The 23,133-nt window shown below is 36.8% G+C and overlaps 1 protein-coding gene across 1 annotated transcript in view; it reads right to left on the bottom strand.

Annotated features, from left to right (window-relative positions):
- XRCC4 (X-ray repair cross complementing 4) overlaps positions 1-23,133 on the bottom strand; it is a 291,123-nt gene that overhangs the window by 12,744 nt on the left and 255,246 nt on the right. The window lies entirely within an intron of this gene.

The raw sequence follows: 23,133 nt of genomic DNA, 5'->3' as shown, positions 1-23,133 counted from the left end.
CAGTGGGGAGAGACCAGGAGGACAGCACCAGGCAATCATGAGGGATGCCAGAGGCCAGGCAAAGTGATAGGGAAAACACCTTAGCAGGGAAGACCACAGCATTTGATCAGTGAACCAGTAAGCATACAAGAATCTGGTGTGCAAATCAGTTTTGTCCTAGTCAAGAAGCTTCTAATGTGCTTTCTGCTGCGACAAGAAATAGTCCCAAGACATGAGCAGCCTAGAATTTGCTGGAAAGCACACACAAGTAGGACTCAATTCTCTCTCCTTTCTTTCTCTCTCTTTCTTTCTTTCTCTCTCTTTCTTTCTTTCTTTTCTTTCTTTCTTTTTCTTCCTTCCTTCCTTCCTTTTCTTTCTTTCTTTCTTTTTCTTTTCTTTTCTTTTCTTTTCTTTCTTTCTTTTCTTTTTTCTTTCTTTCTGTCTTTCTTCCTTCCTTTTCTTTTCTTTTTCCCTTTCTTCCCTTTTCCTTTCTTTCTTTCTGTTTTACTTGATAAAGCTACATATATAGAAAGAGATTTAGACTGTTGCACCCAGCTATGGTGTTTTCCTTATCAAAAGTTTTATAAAATCAGTACATAAAAGTTCAAAAATCAATGCTCATCTCAAAAACATACTGAAGAAGATTTGGTGAAAGGATGGTGAGGAAAAGGTATTTTAGTAAGCACATGGCCCCTTCTGAAAAGAAGCTATCTTGGAATCTATCTGCAAAGAATTTCTAGCTGGGCATGACCCACTACATATGTGCTGCCAGAAACAAGTTCCAATGAAGAGGAAGCATTGGGTCTGAGAAAGACAGAAGCAAAACCACCAAATCAACTGTCTGTGATAAAGACAAGTTTTTCCTTTATTCCAGAAAGTGAAGGCAAGATCAGGCCAATATTAATCTACTCCTACACAAATTTTGCTTCTAGACCTTATGATAATTTGCCTATTTTCTCTGACAGGAAACTGGCTTTTTGGGTCACAAAGAAAAGCCGTAGGCAGGTCTCAGATCCTAACAGCATAATTTCATCATGATGCAAGGTACCAAAAGGGTGGAGCTGAGTTTTCTGTTGGATGCTGACTGTATTCATTATCTCTAACTCCTAATTTGCCATGTTTCACTCAAACCAAATACAAATCTTGACTTATTGTTGGTTTGAATTTACCAGAACTGTTCAAATATGTCTGGAATATGCCTCTTATCTGGCATATGAATTTCTGAATATATGATTTATGATGTTTTTATCCTCTAAAAACATTATGGGATTATTTTAATGAACAATTCAGTATGTCACAAACTTGGGGAAAAACTTGTGGGTTGCTAACATTGTTTTATTTCTTGACATGTGTGATGGTTCTATGATATTTGTTTTATAATAGTTTGTTATTTTATGCTATACTTTATGTGTATTACATTTCACATTAAAAAAAAAGTTTTTTAAAAGGTCATGGTCTATATTTTTGAATCTGTGAGGCCCTTTAAGAAACACAGTGAAATGCTAATGAACTCAACATCGGTATTCCCTGAGATCCAATGGCAATGAAAAACTAGTTTCCAGCTATAGAACAACAATGTCTTTTAAAAGTGTGCTTTAAAAGTAAAGTATTTTAATGTATGTTGACTCAAAAAATCTTCGCAAATATCTTTCTGCCTCTCCTAGACTTTTGATCCGTGGGTGAGGGGATGTTGCTCCAGTTAACCACATCATGTAAATTAAGAAAATGAGAATTTTGAAATTAATTTTTTTATGTTTAACCTCTATCTTTTAAACTCTCATTTCTTACTTCTGCACTTTCTCTCTGAGGAGAAATGTTGTGTACTTGGCATAGTGCTGTATGTCATTCATTCACATCTAGCTGGTGTCTCCAGAAGCACTTGTCCATTAACTTACTCTAGGTGTGTTAGTGACAGAACATGAGACTCGGGGGCTCCAGGTATGTGCTCACTACAGCAGACTTCAGTTTGAAATCCTCTCCTAAATGTTCTGGTAGTTTAAACTGGCCTTCCTGTCTCCCTTTGTTAGACTATGTGTGTATGTATATGCATATGTGTGTGTGTATGTGTGTTTGTGTGTATCTCTATACAATACTTACACTGCCAAGTTTGGATCCAATCAAAATTTGTGTTTTCTGTTTCAAACTGACCTGGAACCTTTCGTGTTTGGGCTTGTTTCACCTTGGCAAAGTTTTTCTTCCTGTTTCTAAGAATGAACTATTATTAGGCTCACAGGCTTCTTGCCCATCTTATAGTTCTTAGAAAGCGGATTATCATTGTGGGAGTGAATTTAGTAGATTAAACATTCATTTTTAATGAAATAAAGCTTGGAAGAATCCAAAAAGAAATGCAAAGAAAATGTACTTGACAAAAATCATCTGTATTTAACAAAAGTCAAAACATTCAAAAATAGTTTATAATTTTATATACTTAAAATACTAAAAAGAAAACTCTAGTCCCTAAAATTTACCTCTAAAGTGTTTTATTGTCATGAAGCTCTATGAAATAAATTTTATTTAGTTTATATTAAAAAAGCTTAGACTGGAAATCAGGATATATTTATCAAATTTTCTTCTGCCAATAACCAACTACTATGTAAAAGTTGTTAACCTCTGCTACTAATTTGTTTAACATTTTTTCCTGAGTAAGTTGGTACTTTTTTTTGGTACCAAAATATGTTATTGAAAGGAATGGTCCAATTTTTCCAATTTCTTCCAATGTAGGAAGAAAGCAGAGGTGGATTTTTGGTAGAGCCTACAGAGAGTGTAAAGGTGACACAAATACGAATCACTGCATTATTTACCAGGGGAAGTCGTCCCCATTGGCCACAGGAAGCAAGCCTGTGCCTTCACTCTCTTTGTCACTGTCTCTTGGGGTGTGCTTGTCAAAGCTACATATTGTGATGCCAGATTTTAGAACCCCCGTCTTGCACAAGTTTATTACATAATTATACATTCTTTTTAAAAAAATTATTTTTTTTTAGTTGAACAAAATCATACATTCTTAAAATGGATTTCATCTGCTTGAAATGAGTCTGAAGGAAGTCAAACAAACGGGAGCCATTCTTGTCAGGAGCTAGTTTCATAGTGCTAGCAATTCACACACTGTCTAGTTGTTATGCACACTCTGTTGTGATCAGCCTGCTCTCCCATCATCACGGTCAGCTTTATTGATATCCTGAGGCAAATGTGTCCACCCATTTGGTTCTGCAGTCCTGGCAGTGGTTTGGGGGCGCCTGCAAGGAGGATGTGGTCATAATGGCAGGTAACTGAGAAGAGGTGGCTGCCACATAATCTGGGAGGGGTGGGGCCCTTGGGGCAGTTTGGGCAGAGAATATGGTAGTGACCTGGGGGCATGGCTCTGAGTGGCTGATCAGGAGCAAGCTCTAGGTTCCAGCCAAGCACACCTGAAGAAGGAAACTACAGTCATTCTCTGAATTTAGCATCTGTCAACTCACTACATTTTTATGCTGTAGTTTCAATTGTCAGAAGACAGTTATAGGCTTTTGCTTCTGGTCATGATAGGGTACCAGGACCATATAAATCCTTTCATTTAAACAATCAGAAAATGTGACAAAATATATGAAACAATAACTTTAAGACATTGGACAACAGGAATCACAACTCCATTATCCCGGAGAAGGGCAAGAAAGGGGAGAGCTTATTGCCTGGAGGGAGTTTACAGGTTACAGCGTGGTACAATATGCAATGTACAAAGCATGTTGGTTTCACTGAGTTAAGGAGATAGAGATCAGAGTTTAGGAAAGCCAAGGGAGTTAGAATTCATGGGACAAAGTTACCAGAGGAAGGAACTGCACAAAGAGTGAGTGAGCTCTAGATCTGCACGAGGGTCCCCTTGCGTTGAGGGCTGAATACCAATCTACACAGCCATGGAAGGAAAATAATCAAGATTCTAATCATAAGGAAACATGAGACAATTGAAATTAGGAAACGTTCTACAAAATAACAGGCCTATACTTTTCAAAAAGTCCAGGTCAAGCAAATGAAAGGAAGACTGAAGAACTGTTATAGATTAAAGAAGTATAAAGAGACATAACACCTACATGCACTGAGTGATCTTGAATTGGGTCCTGGAGCTCTGTGATGGCACAACAAGGAAAAGTGGTAGGTGATATAGTCTTATGGCATAAAAAGCCAGCCATTCACCCTAGATTATAAATGACCAAAGGCAGGAGACATGCCAACCTTGCTCACTACTCTATGACCGGCACCCAAAACGCTTCCCAGATACTTACAGGCACTCAAGAAATATTTTCTAAAATAAGGAATAGATGAATGAATAGTGTGTTGCTGGTGGATTTTTAGGTCTCTTGGTTGCTCTTCCCATTTTCCGAACTTGGTTGATCGTTCAGAGAGTTTTCATTTCCATTTCTTGAGCTTCTTGGTTCCTGTAGTTTTACCAGTGGGGAGAGAGTGTCCTTGACCACTGCTCCTCCTCCCACAGCCCTCTGCTTCCTCTCCCCTTTATGACTAAGCTTTTGACTTTCATGCTGATAGTCACCCATGGATACACCCATAAGATTAATTAAGAAATTCAATATAGTTGAGGACCAGGAGAAAGTTCACTATCCCCAAAATAGCTGTTTGTTTTTTTTCTTTTCCATTGAGCTACTATTGTTGCCATTCCTCCAAATTCCAACACCGGCACTTTTCACAGCCTTAGCCTGGAGAGCTGCATGATAACTTACTGTTGAAAAAATAAGACTGCTTATCGGTACCTGATAAGAGCTACTGCTTCCTATAGGCGGTGGGACCATTTTGATTAATCTTAGTGTCCCCCATCAGCCCTGAACATAATGTCTTACACATGACAGACTTTTTTTTTCATGTTTTAAAATAGACTTTATTTTTTAGAGCGGTTTTTGGTTCACAACAAAATTGAGCGGAATGTACAAAAAAGAGTTCCTTTATACTCCCTGCATCTGTACATGCACAGCCTCCCCAACGTCCCTCACCAGAGTGGTACATTTGTTATGGTAGACTCTTGATTATAAACAGAGGGAAAGAGAGAAAGAGAGAGAGAATTCATTTACTGTCCATGCATCACGCTTCACAAAAAAGACATTAATTGATCTTGTAGGTTTGCTGTCTGCAAAGCAGAAGGTGCTTGGGGTTGATTAATAGAAGCCTCCACTATGTTTTACTTAATTGTGCCACAGTAAAGGAGTCTGTGTCTCCAACTGAGCAGACAATTTATGCTTCATTAAATTCCCCTCTCGTCTTTGCACTTCAGGTACTTCGATTAGATGGCAGCTCTATTTTGAATGGCTCATTCAAGCATGACAAGATGCCAGTGAGTATCTGGAGAAGCAATAGAATTAAAAGCACCCTTTACGTCTGGAAGACACTACCTCTCACTTCTTATAACACTCAATTGAACCCAGTGGTTCATAAATATTCATGAGTCTGAAAAAAAGTATCTTAGATAAACGAACAAACAGCACAGAATTCCTTGATGGGAGGCTCAACTAATGCTTCAAAATTAGAAATTTATTTTTATAGGAGTGAAATGTTTGCCTCATCTAGCACCTTTGAGAACTAGGTGGCTTAGAGATCTATTTATTTTTAATTACAATATGCATAGTATATTAACTCTTCAGTGATTAAATATGACCCACCATTACATAAAGCCTGCAAGATGTAAAGCTTGCAGACTTTTTATTTTCTGAAATTGAATGATACGTTGTATATTTGAATATTTTCTTTAAAATAAGTTTAATTTCAGTCCAAATATGAGCTATGTTTTTACATTCATATATTGACTTAAATTTACACCAATAAGAAACGTTTAAATATGTGAGGATAAGATTTTATATGTCTCTTTGCCATTATCATAACTCACAGAGAATCAGACAGCCTGTAATTTCATCAGTGAAAAGTTGAGAATCTTAAACTTGTTTCTCTTTGAAGACAAATAATAAAATTATTACTGGCACCTTTTAAAGTAAGAGTTTATAATACTTTAAAGTTGTTTACATTCATGAGCCAACGAAGTCCTATAAAATGATTCTTCCACCTCTTATCATTTCAGCAGACATAATCTTTAACCAAAGTGTAGCCTTTATGACTGGATGTTCATACTCCTTTAAAAAAAAGTCGCCATTTTCTCTGAGAGTTCTGCATTGCTTTCCATACTGTCTGATAAAATGCCTTCCTCACCTTATTTTCCAACCTGCTGACGATCAGATGCCTTGGAAACTTAGCTAGGAGCTATGGCAGTCTCTTTGCACTTATATTTTCTCTTTCAAGATGGAAATCAGGAACTTTCTAAAGCAGTTTAATCACATTTCTCAGTGGGACAGGGTGATTCCAGAAGAAATTCAATGGAAACATGGACACTTTCAGAGAAAAAAATGGAAAAACTCAGAGAAGCCAACTGAGATGGATATCAGTGATGATCATGAATTGAGCCCTAGCTGATGGATTTAATTATTCAGCAGCAATATTACAATTTCACTGTCTCTCCTCTATGGCTGGGCAAATGCTTTTTATGAAAATTGCCTCTTTGGTTGATATATTATTTTGCATGTCCAGAAGTCCTTTGAACGACTGCTGGTATTTGTTTCATCAAGTTCCCTCTCTTTCACCAGCACCATGGCTCTCTCCAGGCCTATCCCTAAACATACGTTCCTTAAATAAACATTCTTTTTTCAAAAAAAAAAAAAAAAAAAGCAAAGAAAATCTCTGCTCTCCATTTTTGTTTGACTTCCTGCTCATTGCTGTTAACCGTTCCCCAAACACAGACAGAGACCTACTTGGACCCTTGTGGCTTTTTCACAAGATCTCTTCTCTTTAAATATTGTGATTTATTCTTCTGAAAAGAAATTACCCCTTTGAGAGTTTTTTTCCCCCTTGCCAGGAATTGGGTGTTTGTAAATCTTGCCATTTTGGCAGTAACACCTCTCTAGTGACAGAGCACACACGGATGGAATGGCTAAGTGTACAGTTAAGAAACCTCACAACTGATGTTTCTCCCACTCGGCATCTCATAAATAACGGGAGAAGGTTGAAGATGGAAGGAGACAAAAAAGCAAATACCCCAATAATCTCTGGTTGAAGGAAGGATGCCTACATGCGGAGAGAAAAACAGGATTCCTTCACTTCTTTATCATCCGAAATTTTCTTGCTTTGCCACTGCACCAGAAAGGGTGTGGCCATTGTGCCGTCAGGTGTGGGATTATTTCAGAGCACCGGTCGTGAGCATGCAGGTGTGTAGTAAAGACACTGTCAGTTCACAGTGCCTCTTGGAGACCAAAAAGAGTGTCTTCACTGTGTGTGGGGGGAGGGCGGGGATCTAGGCAGACTTCTCTTTGTCACACAGAGCAACTGCTTCCAATGCAAGATCATATAAAAATCTATCTAGCATGATTTCAAAGAGATATAGGGCTTATGCTTAGAAAAGAAGAATTTTAATGTAGAGAAAGAAGAACATGATCCAGAGATTATCCAGAACCTAAAAATTTATAAGAATCTTGTACTTTGAATCTGTCACTATTAACCTCACCTATCTTTATCTATAAAATTAAAGAAGTTTCCTTAGAACCAACTGTAGGTTTCATTCTAATGCTAATATTTGTCAACAGATAGATCTATATATAAAGAGACAACTATTATATGTTGATGTGTATTCTTATCCTCTTTATAAGATAAGAATTCATATGTACTTTTACTTATTCACCTAAAAAAAGTGGATCATGACCTTTCTCCCTCAACCTGTTGTACGGGTACTTACAGATAATGTATATGAAGGTTCCTACATTGTGACTGGCATGTGTTACATTTTGTGCTTAATAAATACAGAAAGGAATCTGGGTCAGTTCCTACGTTTGAACCAAATTATCAATGATTCAAAATGCACAAATCCTAACTGCCCCTTTAAAACCAGGACTAGAGGGCAGGTGCTGAGGGGTGAAAATGTGTTTCCCTGCTGTGCCTGAGCTGCAAAATTGAACAGAAAGCCAGACTTAAACAAGCTTAAACTGATAAAAATACATTTTTTCCTTCCACAGGAAGTTCAAAGTAGTGTGGCCTTCAACGCTGGTTGATTCAGCAACTCAAGAATGTCCTCAAACATCTAGTTCTTCCCTGTTCTTGTATGTTGCCCACAGTGTTAACTTCAATCCACATCTCTTTCTCTAGTGGGAGTGAAGGTAGCTCCTTCCAACCGTAAGTCCCTCCACTGAGTCTGATTGGGCCAACTTAGGTCACATGTTCTTGAGCAAATGACAGCCAAGAGAATGCTGTATTCTGATTGGCTTAGCATTGGTTCCTCAAGCAAGGAAGATGGATTATAATTGGCTTAGTCAAATCAGAACCTGCCTCTGGAATCAGGTCACCTCCCAAGCCACACAGCTGCTTTGTGTTAGTGGGTCAGCCATACTGTCCTTGTAACCAGCTCTTTCTAGAAGAACTACAGAGCTTTTTTAAATTAGCTTGATACAGTCACCATGTTGCTTTCAAATGCCAGTAACCCACCCAATTTTGAGTCAGGAATTTATATGTGTTTTAAGAATTATCTTCTCTTCCTTGCTTTATCGAAAGTAGTCATGAAATTAGCCCAGACCATGTAAACAGGAAAGAAATTTAGCTTAGTTTGAGAGAAACCAGACCATAGGAAAGAATGGATTTTTTTTTCCTAGTTAGGAATTATATACCAGTACTGCATCAAAGGGGCCTTCATCACCAACTGACATATTGTAAGTTTGATGTTGATTAATAAGTTTTGACCACTTAACAGTTTTAGCCAGATGATAATTTAGGGCAAAAAAAAAAAAAAATCTGATTTTTGAGTCCTGGTTGTTTCACTTTTTATCTGTGTGACCTTCAGCAAGGTCACCAAGGTATTTCACTCCTCTCCAGCTCTCTTTTCTTCAATGTAAAATGGAGTTGAAAATAGTACCTATCTCAGAGGGTTGATATGAGGATTAAATGACCTAATATGTGTAAAAGGCTTAGTACATGGCAGGATGTGGAAATAGGATAGAAGTACTTGCTATTATTATCATATTACTATTATCTTCTTCCACTTTAAGGTGGTGAAAATTGAGTATATTTCAGTCTAGACAAGAAAAATAAAAGTGGCAATAACTTGCTATATGTGTTTTCAAGGTTGTTATTAAGAATTTGCTTTTAACCAAATTATGTTGCATTTTGGAAAACTATAATAAGATTCATGGGGAACACAAACCTGGGAAGACATATTTCACACAAAATAATGGGAACTCAACATCTCATTTTGTATGCACCATGCGGATATAAAACTCCTCAGGACATACTCATGCCAAGTCCCAAAGTGTAAGAAAGAATCTGGTTTGTTTTAAATAACATTTGGGTGCAATTTTAATTGCCAGTTGTTCATGAATTTAGCGTGACTCTGAAAATTTAGCCAATTCTGAGATTTGGATCTCTTCTTCAACCTTTACTATGTTATAGAATAATTGTGCTTATGTGATTGCTATTTTTGGATATCCTTTTAATTCCAATAGTTTTGAAAATCTGTCAGTGGTTTATGCTGTTCACCAATCATATGAATCCAAGTGTTATTTTAAAAATTGTTAAAATAGCACTTAATCCAGTTAATGATATAATAATAAAGCAACTAGGACATTAGCATAGGCTACTTTGTATAGTTTGCTATAAGGTTGAGTAAATGAGGCCAAAATTACAGATTCTATTTAAGTATGACATGGTCTAGTTTGAAAAGCTCTGTTCTATAACCAGTGCCCTTCCAGGCAGCCTCCTGGGACTGGGGGCCTTTGAGGACATGAGACAGATGAGACAAGGGTGGAGAGGGGAGAGCCTACACCTATACAACTGCTAGGAAGTCAGAACTGTTCTTACAAATGATAAGTCAGTGGCAACATGAGTACAAATAATCATGATGACTGCAGGCTATTGAACACTTACAACTGCTAGACACACTGACAGATGTTTTACAAAGTTTATTTAATTTGATTTGATCTTCAAAACAACACAATAGAGGTATTATTATCCCCTTTTCAAAGAAGAAGAACATGAAGCTTGGAGAGTTAAAGAAGCTTGCTCATAAATCACACATAATAACTGGTAGAGCCATAGCACTGCATGGAAGAAATACTCTTCTTCAGAGAAAGATGCTGGAGGATGGACCAGCAGGGCAACTGATGGGGCCACCAAGCTCACTACAGCATTGATGTTGCTTTTCAGTATTTTCTAAGCTACACTCTATAGTTGCAGTTTTCTGACAACTGCATCAAAAGAAAAAAAATTTTAAAGTAACTTAAAAATAATTTCTTTTTGATTTTTTTCTTTAGAGGAAGAAGACTGGATAATGATAATAATAATAGATACTATTCAGTACTTACTGTGGGCCAAGCACTGTTTAAATACATTTAATCCTCTTAATGACCTCAGGTATAGGATAGTTATTATTTTACTCTAATTCTACAGATGAAGTAAATGAGGATAAAAAAGCTAAATGGCTTTCTCTAAAATTACACAACCACCAAAAGAAAGAGCCAGGACTTAAGTAGCCTCCATATAAGGTCGAAGCCCGTGCTCTAACTGAGATACTACATTGACTTAAAAAAAAAAAAGGCAGAGAAATATTTATACAATTTGATGAATTTGTGATTAAAAATTGCACCAACTCCCTATTACTCCATCTAAATTTACCCTCCCCAACTTAGCTATCAGAATGATTATCAGTGGTCTCATGACAGAATATATTACGCCTATGATAAAAGCCTCTTGCAAAAACATAAATATTTCCTAGAGACAAAAATGCAGGGGATGGGGTATAAAGCTCCCCACACATTCTGAATGGGATGCAGATTCTCATCTAACCTGTTTTCCACTAATTGGTGAAAAGTCATAATTGTGTTGATACTTCCCTAAGGTACGGATGATCTGTGTAAAATGCTTACATTTACTTACAGCACGTGTGCACTCAGCCATAAAAACAAAATGGTGAATAACTCAAATTAACTCTCATCATTTGTTCAAATATATGTCTCTTTGGTCGCACCTTCTTAATGAATAGGAGCGGCCAAGGCACACAGCTAATCGGTTATTTGAATGGGGTGATGTAACAGCGTATGAACTCTTACCTCCTGGGAGAGTGAGTGACAGATTCCAGTTCTCATTACTGTGTAGATTAGTCTCAGAGAATTCATTAGTGCCCAGTGTGGCAGCTCTGTTGAGTGCCCTTAATTTGAAAAAGAGACAGGAGGCCTCTGTGCCCAAGAAACTCTAAAGACGGGTGATCTGGAACTGAAGGCTCTGAGGGCAAAGGGCTCTCCTGAGAAGACGGCAATTATTCACCTAGTATTTCAGGCGATTGGTGACAGCTCTCTTCCCTTTAGTCTATGTGGCTGAACACACTAGAAACAACGGAGAACTGCTGGATTTGCCCTCAGCTCTGAGGAGGCAGGTTTAATGCAGAATGTTTCAAAAGTCCCATACATCCATATGACTTATCTCCATTATAAATGACTTTTTTATTTTACAGAATGACAGTGAGCAGAAGTACCATATAAAAATGCAATTTATCAGTGATCCTGATATTTCATTTTTAGGTAATGGTTTTAATCTTCTCCACTAAACCAAGAAAGCTCGATACTGACTGATTTAAATATTATATATGTGCTATTTCTGCCATATGCTGGTAAAGATATTTCTTCGAACTAGCTTCATAACAAACACAATCTTCTGACTCCTGGGCAACTAAAGGTGCCAACTCTTACATGCTAAAAAGCTTTCAAAGTTTCTTGACTGTAACCCATAGTAAGAAATATGTTTTATACACAATCAATACTTATATACATGTAGGCATTTTATAGGTAAAATGAATGTCTTCAGTACATGTGATGCACTCTTATCTGTATTGTCCTATTTTAATCTCTTCCTTTCATGTATACTATTCTATTGTAGCCTAGTCTACTTTTTGAAGTAGCGCTGGCTTTTAAAAGTGTTGATTTTACTCCAAAAATTGATTTTACCATCTATCAGTGAATCAAGATTTGCAGTTTGAAAAACTGTATGAAAGAACCATGACTCAGGACAAAGACCTTTTCCTATTTATTTTTATAACAGTAACAATTTATTTATTGAGTGCTTATTATAGGCCAGACACTATGCCAGTGCTTCACCAAGTTTCTAACTTAATTTACTATCTACAACAGAGATAAAAGTAGATATTACTCTTTCATTTCTCAGATGAAGAAAATCAAGCTCAGAGAGGTAAAGAAAGTTGCTCCAGGGCACACAGCTTGTAAGGGGTGGAGCTACAACATTGACACACTGTAGTAATGCAATAACTATGGAGTGAATAAATAAACTATGGTTGGGAATGAGGGCTCAAGCTGGTTGACTTTTGACTATTGGGTGTATTAACAACTAATCCTCATTGCAGTGTTTCTTCCAGACCACAGTCTAACACTATGGCTTTCAACTATCTCAAAACAAAAATAAAGTTTTATTTAAAAATGCAAAATTTCTTTCTTGATTGGGAGAGGTAATAATAATAACAATAATAATAATACTGATGATGAGTGTGGCTAATATTTATTGATTACTTAATATGTGCCAAGCACTACTCTGTTTTCACATATCGATACTGAATTTATTTAATTCTTACATCAATCCAATGATGTAAGTATTATTCTTCTGTTTTATAGTTTAGGAGACTGAGGCATGGAAAGGTTGTGACTTGCCCCAAAACACACACCTAACAAAACTTAAGAAGTCTGTCCACCAGAGCCTAAGCTCTTGAACCTTTACTCCCTCCTGTAATCATTGGAGATCAGCTAAGTTCTTTTCTCACTAAAGCAAGGTTGACACTTTCCCAAGCAAATACAATAAGAAATGCTAAGTGCTTTGATGGAATGAGCCATCCATTGAGTCGTGTAGCTCTCCTAACATATTCATGGTTTCTTAATTTCAGAGAATTTTTCTGAAGGCTTGGATGTAGCCCATATCACTCAACACAAAGATTAAAAATTATAACTTCAGAATATCTTATATTGTCATGTCTTGGTATTTTATACAGTTAGTGATAAAATATACCTTTTAAGAAGTTAGTCATTCTATTTTTAGTAAAATCAAAATAAGAAGTAATTGTGTAGTTAATAGAAATTCACTCAAAGACAATTCTGGGGAGACAACCAGACACACTCTCAATTATAATCATGAGTACCTTACTGGTAGAGAAAACTGTGGTGGGATAGTTCACTGACAGAATTTAAGGGATTAACATGAGCTTGATGAGTAAGCCAATTTAAAGCCACAAACCAGGTTCACAAGCTGATCCCACAAGCAAGCAAGAGAACATAACAAAGAAGGTTGGTCAGAAGACAGGTGTGCACTACAGATCCTCCTAGCTGCTTTGTAATGAGACTTTCTTCCTTTGGTCCCAGATTATCTCCTAGATTAGTTGACTCCTGTAAGACCTATCACATAAATACAGTGGTGAAATCAGTTAGAGTTTTTGTAGCAGAGGTGGCCAGTTCCTGTAGAAACACACCACCTTCCTCTTCTACCTGAGACTAACACTAAACCACATTTCTAAGCCTCTTGACATTCTGATCAATGGAAAAGTGGGTAGAAGCCATGTGGCTGGTCTCCACCAACCTCTCTTGGGATCTTCCATTCTCTTTCTCTTTCCTCATCCACCTGCTAGAAAATACTAGGCAATCTTGTGTTGAAGAAGGAGGCAAATTAGGTCCCTGATCAAGTGGGTGGGTCTGACAACCTGCATCAGAGTGATAAGAGCGAGAAATAAACTTGACTTTGTTAGGTCACTAAGACTTTTACAGCAGCTAACATGACTCATCCTAATTAAAACAGTTCTGGAGTATGAACACTGGTGCAAATGTTATGTTTTAAATAAAAATTATGGTTGGTATTTAGTGTCATGAATTGGGAAAATGTGTGTCTTTTGCACATGTAGCCTCATGTGCAAAGGCCTGGCTGATCTTGTTCAGAGTCATGACTGATCCCAGCAACCACTCTGGTCCAGCAGAACCTGTAGTCAGATTGGTTCTCTCTCCACTAAATCTTCTGGAACCTACTGAGGGGCCTGTTGCCCTCCTCTCAACTAATCAGATGGACTTGGGACTCCTTAAAGACTCACATGGTGGAGTCTGGGTAAACCACCTGAGTTCAAATCCTGCCTTCACCTCTTAGAAGCTGTATCACTTGGCAATTTGGTTAAAATCTCTGTGCTCCTCTTTCTTCTCTGTGAAGTCATTATAATAATAGTATCTATAATATAGAGTAGTTTTGAGGATTAAACAAAGCAATCAATATAAAGCATTTAAAAGAATGTCTGGCATATGGTATATGCTCAATCAATTTTAGCTGTTGTTATTGTTAGCATTTTTATCACAATACATGGGTCACTATCTCCCTCTTGCTTGGAATATTAAGCCTTATAACTCTTATGTCTTTTCTAGGATTGGGACCTTCTCTCTCCTTTCTCTCCATGTCTAGGGATGCTGGGAAGCAGTAATGAAGCTTTTCTTTATTACAATTCTATTCTTTGAGTTCACTTTTCTAGGTTCTCACATTGTCAGAAGGAAGAATCTTCTTTTGGTTTTACTTTCAGACTTAAGAAAAAAAGAAAACGTCTAAATTAGAATTGGCCTAAACACTCATAGGCAATAATAACTTGGAGCTGAGGCCTGGGTCCAGATGGATGTGTCTGCCTTCTTCCCGCAGCTGAAAGGGCCCTTGTACAAGGCATGGATCAGAGTTCAGCTTTCTGTTGCTCAAGCCTACCCAGTCTTTGCCATATCTTTCAGTATGGCTAAGTTACAATGGCAAGTTCAAGACCACTCTTCCTAGCATGGTTGTAAGGAACAGGGCACTCCATCATGGGCCAAGATTTTGGTTGAGAGGGGGATTTTATAATGAATTTTCACACATTAAGACATTCTTAATGTTTTTTTTTCCCCCCAAATCCCTGGCAACAGGTAATGATTAATGCTTAAAAGGACATCATTGCCCTTTCTCTTTCATTGGACACTTTATCATGGTGGCAGCCAGACTCTCTTATGAAGGTTAAAAAGTAATTATTGGCCAGAGTATATCAGTTCCATTTCTCTCCATTTCAAAAGACAGTTAACTGTACATAAGTTTAAAAAGAGAACAGATGGGGTAGAAGCAGAGACCATGAATGTGACCGAAGTTACATGGTAACAACAAAAGGAAACTTGTTGATATTAGATGATGATAATTGCTCAGACTTGCCCACACTCTGTCTGCATTGAGTTCATTGCTCACAGAAGGGGGAAAAAAAAAGAAAAGAAAAGAAAGAAAGAATAGGTGCTCACTTTATTTTTAAGGCTTGAGTACGAATAAATATCTATTTCGTTTGTTTTGTACATTAAATCATTAAAGCATTTTATTAGCAATTCACAAGTGATGTGTATTTCAAAATTAAGAACTTCCGTGACAACAAATTGTCTTCAATGAGAGAGGAAGAAATATTTTTACTTGGAAACAAACAGTGCAATGCTTTTTGTTTGTATTTTCTTTCTTTTCTCTCTCTCTCTCTCTTTCTCTTTCTTTCTTTCTTTCTTTCTTTCTTTCTTTCTTTCTTTCTTTCTTTCTATTTTTTGTGAAGAGGCAGGATTGACAATAAAGAAAAATAATGAATTGTAAGAGAGTGAATACTAGGAAATAAAGTTAAATCAAAATGCATATCCTTCAAAGCTTAAACAAAGCTGTCTTTCTACCTTGTGTTTCTATCTAGTTTTCTGTTATATACAGACATGCTGAATTGAACTGCTCTAAGACTTCTTCTAAATTAGTTTGAATGTTCTAACTGTACCAATATTACAGTCACAAAATATAGCAGGTATTTTTTCAATATTCTTGGCTGCCAAGGACCTGAACTCCATTCATATATTCAGGATCTCCTCCCATCAGAGAAATTGAAAAAAGGCTGGACACTCACCTTCCCAATTTCTCTAAAGCAAGACATAGGCATAAGACCTGACATCCACTAATCACATACATACTCCATATTTTGAATAGAAGGCTACTGATACAAAGCAGGAGCTTCAGGGAATTCTTTCTAGAGTCAGTGACTATTGAAATAAGAGCCCATCTCCAGGGCAGCAGTGACCAGGGCTCCCTGTGACTAAATCAGTGCCAGCGGTGTTGGCAGTTCAAGCAGCAGAGACAGCAATATACTGGGGAAGTCAAGTTCACTAAATTGTTTGGGACATTGCTTCTGGTGTGTGGCCGTAGAGCCTGATAATCCTATGATCGCAGCAAATCAATGAACAATCTGGCATCCTTTTTTTTTTTTTTCCTTCATTTTTTAACTCCTTTGAATAATCTTAGATTTATAAAAGAGTTGCAAAAACAGTACAGGGAGCTCCCATAGACCCTGCAGCCAGCTTCCTCAAAAATTAACACCTCACACAACAAAGGCACTTTATCAAAAGTAAAAACCAACATTGGTGCAAATACTATTAACTAACCTCATTCAGGTTGCCTTAATTTTTCTACCAATGCCTTCTTCTGTTTCAGGACACAATTCATGATACCACACTACACTCACTTGTCCTGTCTTCTCAGTATCCTTCAATCTGTCGGTCTCTCATGGCTGTGACACATTTGTGGCTGTGACACATTTGTGGTCAGGTATTTTGTAATATGACCCTTGGTTTGGATTTGTCTAGTGTTTTCTCATGATTAGACTGTTATAGATTTGGGGGTAGAAACCCACAGAAGTGATGTGGCTTCTCAATACACCACATCAAGAGGCAGAGGGTTTTGATTGGTCTCATCACTGGTGATGTTAACTATGATCTGCTGGTTAACTTGGTGTCTGCCAGGTTTCTCGAATGCAAAGTGGACTATTTTTCTCCTTCTATATTCTATTTTTTAGGAGTAAGTCACCAAGTTCAGCCCACACGCAAGGGGAGGATATTAAATTCCATCTTCTTGAATTTATGGACTACAGTAATTAATAAACATTTTGAAGGAGATACTCTGAAACTAGACAAACATCCTTAGGTGTTTCTACCCACTAATTTTAGCGTTTGTCACTAAATCCTGCCTGCAGCGCATGGTACTGTGGTGTTCTATTAGTGATTTTCTCTTTCCTTAATTCCTTCTACATGTATTAATTGGAATTCTTCCATAAGGAGTATTTGTCCTATCTCTCCTGTCTACTTATTTGTTTATTTATGTAGTAATTTCTTTGTATCTGTGTGGATATACAGATCTCTATTTCATTCCTTGACTTAGAATCCAATACAATTGCTATGTATTTTGTAGCTTAAATTGTTACAGCTTTGGCTACTGGCAGCTTTCAGGTTGTCTCATATTTTTTTGACAAGCCTGTATCTTAGTTTTTAAAAATTATTATTACTTCCTTACCTTCTGGTACAATAAGACACGCTATTCATCTTGTATTTTTTCCCACCACGTTCCTAGAATCAAAATTTCTCCAAGGAGACCTAGTTCCTTAAAGGAGAGAATGAGCTTGTTTCAGCTGGGATGCCACTACTTCTAGGCCCTTTCAGCAGAAAGGGTCAGGACAAATAAATGTATCACACACACACATATATGCATTTGTGTATCTGTATGTAGATATATAATACACATATAAAAATACATGTTATATAATTATTTTTATCTCTGTATACATGCAAATATCTATCTTTAAATAAACATGAGTTCATTCTGATCTCTCTGACTCTAACTCAGCATGGCAGTTTTCATTCCAGCATTCACTCCTTTTTTACTTTTAACTTCTCTGACAGTGAGAAACCAGGCTCTCAGTATCACTAAGTATTTACTCATTTGTTTGACCCTAATAATATACATGTACTAAGAATTGTGAAACTACACCCTATGAGAAAGAAATTTACCAACTAGAGCACAGTCTTCATGTACAGTTCCTTTTACATCTAATCTTACAGTTTCAGTCAAAACTCTGCTTTCCAACATTACTTAGGTCAGCTTCTTTCTTCCCCACATGCTTCAATGAAGTTATTTTATACATTCATAATACAGTTAGATTCATTTGTCACACTCTGCATCCCATCCAGGTTTCTCTCGACATCCTGGTTAATTTTTCTTACACTTGCACACAGGTTGCACGTTGTAAAGGACTACGATTTTTGACAAATGCAGAGAGTCATGTATCCAACCCCACAGTGCCATTCCGACCAACTCTATGACCCTAAATTTCCCTGGGCTGCCACTCTGTAGTCAATTTCCCCATCCCTCCACCCAGAACCCCTGGAGGTGGCTGATCTTTTTCCAGAATGACATATAAATGGAATCACACTGCATGCAGTCTTTTACGTATAGCTTCTTTCATTTAACAAAATGCAATTAAAATTCATACATGCTGTTGTGTGATTCGATAGTTTACACAGGAATTCTGCTTTTCAACAGCAACCTGTCATGTTTCTCTTGCATGTGTGGAGGAGAGGCATATTTTATATGCTCCTAGAAAATTCAGTATTTATTTGTTTACCCGATAAACTCCTCCCTTGGGCTCAGCACTCTGTGCTAAGACCTGAGAGCTCATCAGTGAACAAGAAAGACTACAATATACTGTGATAACTGTGTGGAGACAGAAAAACTATTCAGAACCATGGAAGCACACTGAAGAGCTACCTTAACCAGTCAGCAGCTCAACAGACTTCACCAAGGAAGTGACATCTTGGCTGAAGGATAAAGAAAGAGTCAGAAGGAGGAGTTAAGAAGAGAAGTCACCCAGAACAGGTAAGGGTGCAAACAGTTCCAGGCAATAGGAACTGCACTTGGAAAGACCTGTTAGCATGTGAAGAAATGAAGTGTGTTCAGCAAAGACAAAATCTGAAGTCAGAAGCCAGAATAAAGTGGAGAATGTAGCAGGACCCATCAGGAATAGCTGTGAACACCCTGTTCAAGTATGTGGACTTTATCCTAAGAGAAACTGCCTACAGCAAGGCCTCAGGGTTCAAGCAGCCTTTGCCTCACAAGCTTTCAATTTCACCTCCTATTTAGCTCCCAGTTTTTTAGTGTGAACCACAGGGAAGTAAAATAGTCAACTTTGGAAAACACAGTAATTTTAATTTTCCTATTTTGAGGTTGAAGTGAATGTAGGAAGTTCCTTTGAAGCTTTGCTTTACTTCTATAGACGCCTACTCGCTTGTCCTTAGGGAGGAGATGACCAAGCATTTGGATTCAGAATTGAAAACATGTTTTTCTTTAGGAAGGAAAATAAACAAAAAACATAATGACAAAAGGTAAAACTCTGAATAAGATTAATGAGTTCATTGTGCTTCTAATAATAAGATTGGCTCAGAAAGTTGGCTTGTTTAGCAGATTTATTTTTCTCCTGAAGCCAGTCGACAACTCTATGGTCAAACTATGGATGTTTTCCCTGTACGTTGACAGGCAAAGCGGTACAACTGAGAACGGAGTTTAAGATGCAGAGAGTTGATCTTGTTGTGCCTAAAATATTTGCCTCTCTCCTTTTGTTTACTGACATATAATTAACAGTATTAATGATTTAAAAGCAGAAAAATAGCATTATCAGACATCTCTTTTTTCCTTGAAAAAAGCATTTGATGAACATTTCAAATGTTCGAAAAAAGAATCTGACTGGAGGTCCACTGAATACGCCATACAAAGAAGCACTTGGACTGGTAAGTAACAAACAGTTAATAAAATTTAAAATTTCTATCAGAAACAGTTTTTCAAAAAAGGAATTTGGAAATGTTGTAACTCTGGCTAGCAATTTAGCCATCTTTCCTTACCCCTGCCATGAGTAATTAGCTAGTGATGCAAATCCAGACACTTACAATACTGTGACACCAAGCAGAAAAATATAGGCTGAATCAGCATTTAAAGTCTGCCACCCACACCTTCACCAACACCATTTACAACTCCATATGGTAGGTACTATTAGCGTCCACATTTTACAGATGAGGGAAATGAGGCCTACAAAGGTTAGGTCATTGCTTAGGGTCACACATCTGGTAAGTGGGCATGAGCTGGGATTGAACAAGATCCACTTGACTCCAAGTCTGTGGTTCCCATGTGCTGTTTGCTATTTTCTTTTTCAAATTTAGAATTTCATTTGCCAATCTTTTTATAACTGTGTGGCCATCCACTACACATTCCTAATTTGCTTAACCATACTTCTACTCAGTTGCATTAAAGCTGTTGTCAGTTTTCTGTTACCATGAAAAAAATGCAATCATTAAATCCTTATACCTATTTCTTTTCCCATTTGTGCAAGTGTATTCATAGGATACATTCCTACGTACTATGAAGAAAAGCACAATATGATTGATCGATTTAAAAATTTCTACGTACTATAATAATGGAAACATTTAATCTGTTGATATAAAACTTAATGCTTCATGAGAGCCTTAATTCTTCTAGAGGTAGTAAAATGTAGTTTTTCTTTTCTTTGTAGCTATAGTCTATGACTGATCCTAGAGAACATAAAGTCATCAGGAAACCACAGTATGTGGAGAGTGGTACCTACCTGTTAAAAAAAATATATGTATGCTCTAGAGCCAGGATGGCATGAATTTTAACTTAGGTTCCATTTATTAGCTGTTAGCTTTGAACACATTATTACTATTTTCTAAGCCAGTTTTTCATGTGAGACAGCCTAACCACTAGTTTATACAAGGCTTTTTTGATCATTTAAGAGAACGCATGTAGAGCACTTAGTATCATACCTGTCACGTAAAAAGTGGTCAATAGACATCCATTACTATTATGTGTCTATTAATTCTGTACATTTGTCTTTTGTATGTGTGCAAACATTTTTAGTATCCAAATCTCCAGGAGTTAGCATATTATTCATATTCTGTCCTTCAAAAATATTTTTTGAACACTTACTATGTACCAGGCACTGTTCTAGGTGTTGGGGACACCATGGGCCCACAGAAAAATGATTCATATTTAACAGCCATCCAAATTCTGTAGAAATCAGAATGTTTTAATGTATTTTTAACTTAAAAAAATTAGTTAAAATAATATCCTCTGAAGCAGAATTTAGGATGTTTAATTATAACTCTAAAGATCTGGTGTTACTTTAAATTGATTTTGATACTTGGCTAAAAATGAAAAATGACACCACTGCTTATGGTTCAATGGCTAGTGGGAATTCTTTTTACAGCTGCCTTGTGTCATTTGTCTTGATTAGACACTTAAACAAGCCATTTTTTAAATAATTTACAAGATCATTGTGTTTTATACCCTGGCTCCTGGATCACCAAAGAATACAGCTTAACCTTTACTTTCAACTATCCATGGAGAAAAAGAATATGTGACAGGGTTTTTGAATCCTACATTTCAATTCACCTGCTTTAAAAATATCGGCTGAACTAAAATATTAACTGGTAACAATTGTGGGAAAAGGGAACTTAAATGTATATTTCATTAGAGATATATTTTTGAAAGTTCAATAATACATACATATATATACATTTTTTTTACATAGCCAGCAGTAGTATTTAGTGGATAAGTAGCAATCTTCTTATTGTTACTTAAGTCAATGTGTACGGTTTGGAAAAGTTAGTAAGGGATCAAAGTCTGTCCAGGATGATGTCATAACAAGGTAACATGAAGTCTGATTATGTGAAAAGCTGGATATTTACACAAAGAGGTCAGAAACCAGCTGGCTACATATAAACTAAAGAAAAACCAACAAATGTCCTAAGACAGTTCTTACTCTTGATCTGCTATGGACTTGCAAACTTAGCACAATTTTGTAAGACCCAGATATTGAGAATGTTTTCTAAGTCAGCACAAAACACACTAAAAAATTTTGTGTGGCTTGCTACCCAGATTATCCTGGAGGCAATAAGAAATTGTGTTTATTTTCCCTTTGCATGATATTTTAAAATTATAATGTTGTTTTGAAAAACTGTAGCAACATTTTACCTTTAGGATTTAGAACAAAAATCCTCTTAGATTCAATAAAACAACTTGTGGCTATTTTTATACATGTTTTATTTTGATTCTACAGATCTGAACATTTGTTCAAATTTGGTTTGGTGTGGAAATTCAATTGATTTGTCTGGACTATCGTCAGTATGGGAAGAAACACTGAAAAGTCGGCTCTGTTCACCTCCCTCCCTCACTCTCTCCTTCCTTCTTTCCTTTACTTTGCTTCTTTCCTCCTCATTTCCCTCCTTTCTTTCCTTCTGTGTGCCCTCATTTACTTTTATCCCCCTTCCCTTCTTTTTTCATGACTCTGAACTATCAACAACCAATATCATGGAGGACTACATAAATATATAAAAACTTGGGTCACTTATAGTGCAAAAACCATTACTGGATTGTTGAAACTATTTTATCTTCAACAACTATATTCATTCTCTTCAAAAGACTGAAGCTGTATTCTAAACTGAGTAATGGATTATAGGAAGGAAAAGCTGAGCCAGAAATGTGAGGTCTCAGGGTTACTTCTTAAAGAGAGAGAAAACCCCAGAGTGAGAAAAAAAAAGATGATGACAAATCAAAGCTGTATATTCAGGCCTAATAACGAGACCTGAAGTAGGCTAGGATCACAATTCTGGCATTAGATTGAAGATAAGATTCATTAAGTTCTTTGAAGAACTAAGAATAACTAACTGCTATGCTCATTCTACAATATCCTTATCAATTTTTCTGTTTTTTTTTTAAACTCTTGATTGCCAAGATCATTGCAATACCGTCTGATTTTTATGAAGTTAAAAAGCATTCAATGTTGGCATATGGAGCCATTATACAAATTAGTATATTTAAATGCCACTAAAGAAGTCCCACATGGGTATAATCCATGGATTTTGTGGATCAAGATATATATTGTCTTATTGGTAAATGTTAATGTCTAGTAGAATATAAAAGCATTACAGAGCCGCAGAGGCTGACATTCACCGAGAAACTCCTTTTCTGAACATTTGGTTTTAATAATCTTGAACTCTTTAACTCTTCCTTTAAATCTTTAACTCTTTCTTATACTTTCATAGACACTTCATCTGGCCAGTCTTTTAAAATAAAAGAAAAATGGTTAATGATACCCTTTCAGCACAATATACTGTAGCGATGGACCACAGCCTCAAGCACCGAAAGGGCAAACATAAATGGTCGTAAAACAATTGTAATGTAATGAGCCACTTGTTTGTCACCATGACTCAG

The sequence above is a fragment of the Camelus bactrianus genome, chromosome 3, assembly GCF_048773025.1.
Source record: "Camelus bactrianus isolate YW-2024 breed Bactrian camel chromosome 3, ASM4877302v1, whole genome shotgun sequence".
NCBI lineage: Eukaryota > Metazoa > Chordata > Mammalia > Artiodactyla > Camelidae > Camelus > Camelus bactrianus.
This window is presented reverse-complemented; position numbering and strand designations above follow the sequence as displayed.